At 50.6% G+C, this 9,873-nt stretch overlaps 1 pseudogene; it reads right to left on the minus strand.

Annotated features, from left to right (window-relative positions):
- Window positions 1-448: 448 nt before the first annotated feature.
- LOC127920430 (alpha-ketoglutarate-dependent dioxygenase FTO-like) lies at window positions 449-8,365 on the minus strand (annotated as a pseudogene).
- Between the last annotated feature and the right edge of the window lie 1,508 nt (window positions 8,366-9,873).

The raw sequence follows: 9,873 nt of genomic DNA on the forward strand, positions 1-9,873 counted from the left end.
GGCCCGCTGCCTGTCTTCTCCACTCCATAGAGACACCACTCAGCACCGCTGCCACAGCACCGGTCACAGGACTTCACAAAATAACATTTTGTTTTCTTAACCTCTCTAATGCATTGCAATTACATGGAACCTTAGGTTTCAGATACACAAGCAGGCCAGAGTGCGAGCTACATGCAGAACAGAACAGAACAGGGCTTCTGGTCGGGTTGGGTTCAGACTAACACAATGATGAGAGAGCGAGAAATAGAGAGATAGATAAAAGAGAGAGAGAGAGAGGGAGAAAAGGAGAAGGAGAAAAGAGAGGTAGAAAAAGAGAGCGAGAGTCTGGAGTGCATCCTGCTTCTATGGGCTGTGTAGGGACATAGTAAACCAAACACACTTGAACATCAAGTGTAAATCTCACACAGACTAGAGATGTCATGTAGAAGGAATGGTGTATCTTCAGTACCTCTAAGGTAGTAGGAGTCTCCGGACTGCAGTGGGAGGGTCAGTCCAGGGGTGTGGATGTCCCAGGCCACCTTTAGACCAATCCTCCAGCAGCCCTTCTCTGCAGGACCCTCCTCCGAGCTCACACCTGCTAAACACAAGCAATCCCACCACTTAGGTCAGTCAGACCAGAAAACAAATATACAATAGGAGACAGGGCACATTGTTACATTATCTCTCAGTACAACTTGTGTCTTCATCACAGTTTCTGTACAAGAGGACAGCCTTTTAATAAAAATATTTGATGTTAGGTAGCTAGTGTGTGTAGGGGCAGCAGACAGACAGGGTAGTGGGGACTATTCTCCTCCTATAGCCAGTCTCCGAGCTCTCACCGAGCCTCTCACCCAGCCTCTCACCCAGCCCTCCCCGTCTGTCCTCCATCCGAGGCATGGTGAGAAAACGAGATCTACCCAGCCCCTGTTAGGTCCACACCTTCAGCATAAATCAATACTAAAGTCTTCCCCGGCCTCTCTCAGCCCCAAGGCAAATCAGACCTTCTCCTTTGCTCAGCAGAGGACAAATAGTAACTTCATTTCCAGGCAGCTTTCTGAGAGAGCTGTTAATGACACTGCTCCTAAAGGACGCAGGATGGAATGGTGTTGGAGCTGGAGTAAAGAGCATTGTGGTCTTTCCAGACGGAAAACACTCCGCCGCCAAGCCAGATACCTCCGGATGAGAGCAGCTGGGTGGACTCTAAATAAAACCATTCTGAAACACCAGACAGAGCCTTGGGAAAAGAGACAAATACGAGACTTCTCCCAGACCTGACATGAAAAGTAAGCGTGTCAAAGAAAGACAGGTGTCGTGCAAATAAACATGCATAGAAGGTTACTGGTTACTGTACGTACCAGACTGGGATGTAAAACAGCTCAATTATTGAGTTGAGAAAGAGAGAGGGGCTTTGACTGCGGGCGCAGCCGAGAACAATGTCAAAAAACATGGGCCCCCGTAAAACAACATTCCGCATGGTAACAATTCCATCTCTGTGGTTCTGGGAGTATTCAGAACGATCTGGCCCAAAGTGAACATAGCATTTCTTGAGTAATGCACAGCAGGGGTTAGCGAGCAGTGCTGCTAAACTTTGTCAGGTTTGCCTGTGAAGTCTGGTGCTGTGGGGTCAGTTTGGCCTACAAAGGAAAGGCGCAGCTGCAGATAGAACAGGCTATTTTAGAATACAGCCCCGGCCGGTCGGTCCTGTGCTGTTTGAAGCCAGCGTTCCCAGGGGTCAAGGGTCAGAACAAATCATCTCCACAGACTTTTACTCTACAGCAGGTGGTTCTGTTTAGCCAATCCCAATGAAATGATGTTGGCCCGCTGCAAAGGCGGCTGAGATATGGGTTGTGCACTGTATTGTCATGTGAAAAGGGATCGTGCATTTGATTTTTTTATTTGATTTTAAAATATGATCATGATCGATCAATCAGAATGTTGTTAGACGATCACTGATTCAATAGCAATGAACTCCCTCAAAAAGGTACACTCATATCAGCCCTATAAATCAGGCCGAGACCCACTATGATAGAACATCTAGGCTAAACACTGCCTCAATACTGCTGTACAGTCTAGAACCAGTAATCAAAGCAGACACTCATTATTCCATATCAGATAATTACACATTGATCATTTCTGAGGAAATCAGATCGTTGAGCGATAAGGCTGGGCGAGTTGTTGGAGTTTCGTAGTGTGCCGTTCAGCATGTGTTTAGCCCCTGAATGTGTCCCAGAGAGTGTGTGTTGATGATCTTCCCTCATCCCCTGGCCCTGCTAGAGATAAGGCATCCCAGCCTGTCAGAACAGAACAGAGGCAGCCTGTGATGACATTTGATAATGCCCTGACACTATCAGGCTGATAGATCTGATGGCTGGCTCACTGGAGGCCGTGTCTGAGATAAATGCTGTATAGCTGTTGGAAGTGTGCTGCTGTAGGGCCATATACACAACGTTAGCTGTTACCTGCATCTGATAGAGATAGTAGCTCAAAATCACATCACAGTGGAGAAGAAAATAGCTACTTCTAAGGGGTTGTGGGTAGAGTGATAAAAATGGGATAACAAGTGAGTCTAAAGGGTGTTTTTGAGGAAGTTTGGGTCTAGTTTGACGGGGGATCCACCACTACTGACAGTGATATACAACAACTATACTGTATGACCTTTTGACCCTCACCTTTGTCGTCATGACAGCTGTAGCTGTAGACGGCCACAGGAGATAAGCTGACCAGGTTCTCATCATGGTGCCAGCCCACAGCCATCTTACCATCCCATAATATGGCTCTTCTTTCAGCTGGCTCATAACTGCTGGGTCCATGTAGTTGAGCAGGGTGACGTTGAACTGGGTCGGGCCAGGACAGGATGGCTTAGCAGGGTTGAGGTTAGAGCATCCCTGGCCACTCTGCTGGTCTTCATCCTCCTCATCTTCAATGTGGTACCCAGAGAGACTGTGTTTTAGCTCAGCCACAGGCTTCTCCTGAGGGCCTAGGTCTGTGGTCTCTCTGTCTCTGTGCTGCCAACTGGCCTGTGCTTCCAGCCTGTATGTTTTCCATCACTGTGTTGTTTTGATGCCGTTGGACTCCCCAATTCAGTTTGTTTAGTCTTCATGTCTCCCATCTCGTCGCCGTGTCTTGACTCCCATGCTGCATCCTGTTTGGACGATGAGCCTTCCTCTTCACTGTGTTTTGACTCTATGTCCCAATCGTCGCTGTGTGCTTTGACTCAGTCTCTCCCTCCTCACTCTGCTTGGACTCCGAGTCTCCTCCATCGTCACTGAGTTTGGACTCCTCACTATCTTTAGACTCTGTGTCTCCTTCTACACTGGGTTTTAGACTCTATAGCACCAACCAACTCTTTCCTGCACTGCTTGAAAACATCCCCTCCTTCCTGTCTCCGACATCAGAGCAAAAGAAGCAGTTGAGCTCCCAGAGTGCTTTGCAGGCGGCGCTGAGGTCTGGGTCGCAGCAGGTCCCTCTCTGCTCGTCTATGTGCCAGGGGATGGTGAAGAACGCGTGTCCAGATAGCGGTAGGTGGTTCCTGGCTGACCCAGCAGCACCCGGGACACGGCGGTGAAGACGTCTCGGTCCCTCACCTTCACCAGGTCCCTCAGGAAACAGCCCCTCCGCCGCAGGGTGAACAGAGCAGCCTCCACCCGACCATGGAGCTCCTCAGGCAGGGAGCAGGACCGCCGCAGAGCCAGGCCAGAGTAACTAGTCTCCCACTGGAACACAGACAAACACAGATCAATTAGCTGTTGTTCTGATTGCTATGAGTAAAGTGATCTCTGTCTCCAGAAACAATTGATGGAGAACAAGTACACAGACCAAACAGCCAACATAAATATTGTATAACTAGCCATGTTATTCTAATTCTATGGTTCTGCCTATGAGCTAAGTATCTTTCCAAGTGCTGAGTCCTCTGTCTCCAGTGGGATAGACAGAAGGCTTTGGTATGGACTAGTACCAATGGCAGAAGGTCTGGACTAGTACCAATGGCAGTGGGATGACAGAAGGTCTGGACTAGTACCAATGGCAGTGGGATGACAGAAGGTCTGGACTAGTACCAATGGCAGTGGGATGACAGAAGGTCTGGACTAGTACCCGTGGCAGTGGGATGACAGAAGGTCTGGACTAGTACCAATGGCAGTGGGATGACAGAAGGTCTGGACTAGTACCAATGGCAGAAGGTCTGGACTAGTACCAATGGCAGAAGGTCTGGACTAGTACCAATGGCAGTGGGATGACAGAAGGTCTGGACTAGTACCAATGGCAGTGGGATGACAGAAGGTCTGGACTAGTACCAATGGCAGTGGGATGACAGAAGAAGGTCTGGACTAGTACCAATGGCAGTGGGATGACAGAAGGTCTGGACTAGTACCAATGGCAGTGGGATGACAGAAGGTCTGGACTAGTACCAATGGCAGTGGGATGACAGAAGGCCTGGACTAGTACCAATGGCAGTGGGATGACAGAAGGTCTGGACTAGTACCAATGGCAGAAGGTCTGGACTAGTACCAATGGCAGTGGGATGACAGAAGGTCTGGACTAGTACCAATGGCAGTGGGATGACAGAAGGTCTGGACTAGTACCAATGGCAGTGGGATGACAGAGGTCTGGATTAGTACCAATGGCAGTGGGATGACAGAAGGTCTGGACTAGTACCAATGGCAGTGGGATGGCAGAAGGTCTGGACTAGTACCAATGGCCAGAAGGTCTGGACTAGTACCAATGGCAGTGGGATGACAAAAGGTCTGGACTAGTACCAATGGCATTGGGATGACAGAAGGTCTGGACTAGTACCAATGGCATTGGGATGACAGAACGCTTTGGTATGGACTAGTACCAATGGCAGTGGGATGACAGAAGGCTTTGGTATGGACTAGTACCAATGGCAGTGGGATGACAGAGGGCTTTGGTATGGACTAGTACCGATGGCAGTGGGATGACAGAAGGCTTTGGTATGGACTAGTACCAATGGCAGTGGGATGACAGAAGGCTTTGGTATGGACCGTACCAATGGCAGTGGGATGACAGAAGGCTTTGGTATGGCCTAGTACCAATGGCAGTGGGATGACAGAAGGCTTTGGTATGGACTAGTACCAATGGCAGTGGGATGACAGAAGGCTTTGGTATGGACTAGTACCAATGGCAGTGGGATGACAGAGGTCAACAGTGGTCTGAACTCTGGACCAGCCTGACTGTGACTCACCAGCTGTTGGAAGCCATGGTCTGAGGGGCCCGAGGTAGGGGATGCGCTGGTCTCTAGCTCCTGCAGCAGCCTGCGCCTCTGGAGAAGAGGAGACCAGACACAGGTCAGTACACAAAGGTCAGCAAGATGCACACATCATGATGCATTTACAGGTAATGACATGTACGATAGAAGAAGAGCTTAATCCAGGGTTTTGGGAGTTGGCGAATGCATTAGCCTACATTTAAACTGAGACTGTGAAGCATCAGCATCACATTTAATTCAACCTCCCCAGATGATATCCCATAGTCCCCTAGCTTCATTGTCGTCTCACATTTTATAATTTCTGGGTTCTGCAGTGGGTTCCTCTGGCCTTTATAAAGAATGCCCTGCTGCGTTCTGCGTACTGGCTCCCTCCTATAAAGACCCAACCTGGTAGAAGGATCAAAGCCCTTTCATTGGCTCACATTCCATTCCGACCTGTAAATCAATGGCAACCAGCGTAAAACTGCGATACCCAAATAAATTTCACAAGTGCCGAACCCTCCCTCCCCTCCATCCATCTCTCCCGTCTGCGTCCCTCCGTCCTTTATTCTCTCCCCACAGCCCCACAGGTGCACACACCCCACACCCCACCCCCACACCCCTGTCAGCCACTGGCTGGCTGAGAAACCGCGGGCGAGAGAGCCATGTCAGTGACCCGCTCCTGCCTTTAAACCTTTAAATGTGCTGTGGACATCGATGTGAGCACTTCGCCCCACCTTGCCGCACAGCTTCCCGCATCAGCAGTGAACAAGCTCAGAGCAGAGTGAAGGCTGTGAGGTTTAAGGACAGCAGGCCTCGTATATATCCCCAGACATTTACTACATCGTTTCACATTTCTGCCAGCCTAATGCCAGAGACCTCATGTAGGGACGGGGAATGCGAGTCCCGACCGCCAAAATATGTCCTGACTTTTAGAGTGAAATAAAATGTCCTGTTAAGAACATTAAAGTGTACGCTTAAAGGTTGTGTCCTGAATGACTCAAAAGAGGGCTGGATCAAAAAGTGGACAAACAGAAAAGGTATGTGCATGAATACAGAGGAAAAGGTGAAATGTCAGTATGGGAGACGGAGACAGAGAACCTATTAGCTTTATGTTGTTAGTAGATTTCCTTCAGGGGGCTACAGCTTTATCTGCAGACTAAACAACACCAACACCATCAACTACAACACCAACACCACCCCCACCATCAACTACAACACCACCAACACCAACATCAACTACACCATCAAACACCAACAAACCACCACTGCCAACAACACCACCACCAACTACACCAAAACCACCACCACCAAACACCACCAATAACACCAACAACATCACCACCATCAAAAACATGAACAACAAACAAACAACAACACCACCAACATCAACACAATCAGGATGCACAATGGGCTTCCAGACAGGCCGGCACTCTAACTTATTCTATTTAGAGTGGAACAAACAAAAGGAGTGGAAAACTGGTCCACAGACAGAGTGAATCTACAACACAAAACAACATACACTATTCATGGCCAGTCTGTGTTCAAAGGGCCAAGAAGAAGAGCAGAGGGAGGAAAACTAACAAACTGACACACATTCATTGGTGTCAAATTCCTGCAGAAGCTTCAGGATATTAAACCTGTGTGTGTGTGTTTCTGTGTGTGTGTCCAGTGTGGGAGTGTTTCTGTGTGATGTGTGAGCATGAGTAAGGGGGCAGTGTGGTGTGTTTCCTGTGTGTGTAACCAGTGTGTTGTTCCTGTATGTATGTGTGTACAAGTCTGATTGGTAGGCCGTTGCCAACTTTACCTTATAGCACACACACACACACACACACACACACACACACACATGTACACACACACACACACACACACACACACACACACACACACACACACACACACACACACACACACACACACACACACACACACACACACACACACACACACACACAACTGGGCTGGATAGCACACTTCCTCAGCTCCAATCGCACACAACCAGGCTGTCATGCACATGTCGAATACATCAAGCCACTCAGAAATTCCACAAGAAAAAAAGACAACCCTAGCCCTCTGTAGCAGATGGCTCTCATTTCCTCCTCTCTTCTCTTGTCTCTCCTCATCTCCTCTCCTCTCTCCTTCTCTCCTCTCATCTCCCTGTATATCAGAGAAGGCTCTCTGTCAGTTAGAGACGCTGCTTTCCACCCAGCATAAGAAACCAGATTACCAATCCCATAAAAACAATGACATGGATGATTTACTGTAACCAGTCGTCTGTTCTGAGTGATATATCTGATGCTGCTCCTAATCTGTCTCTGTTGACGGGATTAAAATCTTGGCCAGACTGTTTATCACATAAATAGGGGTCTGTTCTCTCAGATGTGGACATGAGAGGGAAATCAAAAGGATGGTATTTTTGATTTTGACACTTTTAGTGAGTAGATTCATGTCCAGTGCTTAGATCATTATGGCTCAAAATAACTAAGAAAATAACATGTCTATGTTAAAATTGCTGGTGGCAGTGGAGAAGAGCTGTTTCTCTGAGAGGGTGGTTTGTCTGAGGACTACCCCCATGGGTCCAGCATAACCCTGAGGAACCCTGGGTCCCAATGGACTAGTTTTGACTCGGGTTGCTATGCTGTAACAATCAGAACCAAAGTCGGGGTGTAGGTGAACCAGACCTCCAACCAGTGATGGCGTTCTACTGAGAGCCCTGGGAGTTTAAACCTTGACAGCCAACCCCAGCCCCCTCTCATCCCCACGATGACGCATTGAGAGTTAGCTGCCTAATAGAGCGCTTTGTTTAGGGAAGCAAACAATTGGTGAAACGATTTCAGAAAATGGTCTCCTCCTGCAAAAGTGACGGTGAATCAGGTATTTTGCCAAGTCTCCTGTAGAACATCGGCCCCAAACAGGGAGACAGGCAAAGACATCAAATGCGCTTCCGCCCCATTTTCATTTGGCACCCCATCGCAGAATGTGGGGAGTGGGTGTGGGGCGGCCAGTGGCAAGGAGGATGGCAGGAAGGCCAGGAGTGCCCACGCCGACCGGGGGGAGGGGAGGGGTGAAGAGAGAGACCAAACGGATGAGGTTCACACCTGAGTCAACAAGCCTGCTGTGAGGAGTAAGGAGCGGGTAGTCACCCCCCAGCCCCTGGACCTCCACCCCCAGGCCCTCCATGCCCCAACCCCTGGACCTCCACCCCCCAGGCCCCCATGCCCCAGCCCCCTGGACCTCCACCCCCAGGCCCTCCATTCCCCAGTAGCCCCCTGGACCTCCACCCCCAGGCCCTCCATGCCCCAGACCCCTGGACCTCCTCCCCCCCAGCCCCCAGGCCTCCACCCCAGGCCCTCCCCCCAGCTCCCTGGACCTACTCCCCCAGGCCCTCCATGCCCCAGCAACTCCCCCCAGCCCCTGGACCTCCACCCCCCCCAGGCCCTCCATGCCCCAGCCCCCTGGAACTCCTCCCCCAGCCCCCTGACCTCCACCCCTAAGGTCCTCAACGCCCCAGCCCCTGGACCTCCCCAGCCCCATGGACCTCCTCCCCCAGCTCCTGGACTTCCACCCCCAGCTCCTGGACTTCCACCCCCAGGCCCTCCATGCCCCAGCCCCCTGGAACTCCTCCCCCAGCCCCTGGACCTCCACCCCTAAGGTCCTCAACGCCCCAGCCCCTGACCTCCCCAGCCCCATGGACCTCCTCCCCAGCTCCCCTGGACTTCCACCCCCAGCTCCCTGGACTTCCACCCCCAGGTCCTCCATGCCCCAGCCCCCTGGAACTCTCTCCCCCAGCCCCCTGGACCTCCACCCCTAAGGTCCTCAACGCCCCAGCCCCCCTGGACCTCCCCAGCCCCATGGACCTCCTCCCCCAGCCCCTGGACTTCCACCCCCAGCTCCCTGGACTTCCACCCCCAGCTCCCTGGACTTGCACCCCCAGGTCCTCCATGCCCCAGCCCCATGGACTTCCACCCCCCAGCCCCATGGACCTCCACCCCCCCAGGCACCTGGGCTCCCTCCGCATCGGTGACAAACAGCACGTAGCTACCTCATACACAGGGCATGTCTCTGACTGCTTCGAACCACAGTGAGATCACACATCACCTAGGTGCCATCACACACACACACACAATCCATCACACACACTTCCTTGAACACTGACACTGTCCCTCCCTCCCCCCTAGGCTACATGGTTGTTTTAACTGACATTTAGGCCCCAGGACATAATAAGCACTATCCATTCAAAGAAAAGCAAAACTTTAACTGCCTTTTGACATTTTGTTTCCGACAAACCGTGGCATAATGCATTCTCAGAACCCCACACACTGGTCAGCAATCACTGTAATGGTTATGGATGGGAGGTAAGAGATAAGTGACTGAACAGTGTAATAAATGGTTAACTGATTGAAACATCTGTAGAGTGACCTGAGAACCAGGCCACACAGGGCAGTAATAATGTGTAACCCCACACCCACACACTGGACCAGGAGGTGGGGATGCATATTCATCTGTCTGGTTGGAGGACTAGCTGGTTACATCCTGATCAGATCAGGTGGTCATTGCTCATGTACTAAATAGTAGGTGTCAAATATAGTTTTTCTATTGAATATGTCAAAAAGGTATTGCAATAGTACACAGCTCCAGTAGAACATGATGAGCCTCGATGCTCCTCCTGCCCAAGAGGAAAAGCTGAT

Source organism: Oncorhynchus keta, unplaced genomic scaffold, assembly GCF_023373465.1.
Source record: "Oncorhynchus keta strain PuntledgeMale-10-30-2019 unplaced genomic scaffold, Oket_V2 Un_contig_19525_pilon_pilon, whole genome shotgun sequence".
NCBI classification, from domain to species: Eukaryota; Metazoa; Chordata; class Actinopteri; order Salmoniformes; family Salmonidae; genus Oncorhynchus; species Oncorhynchus keta.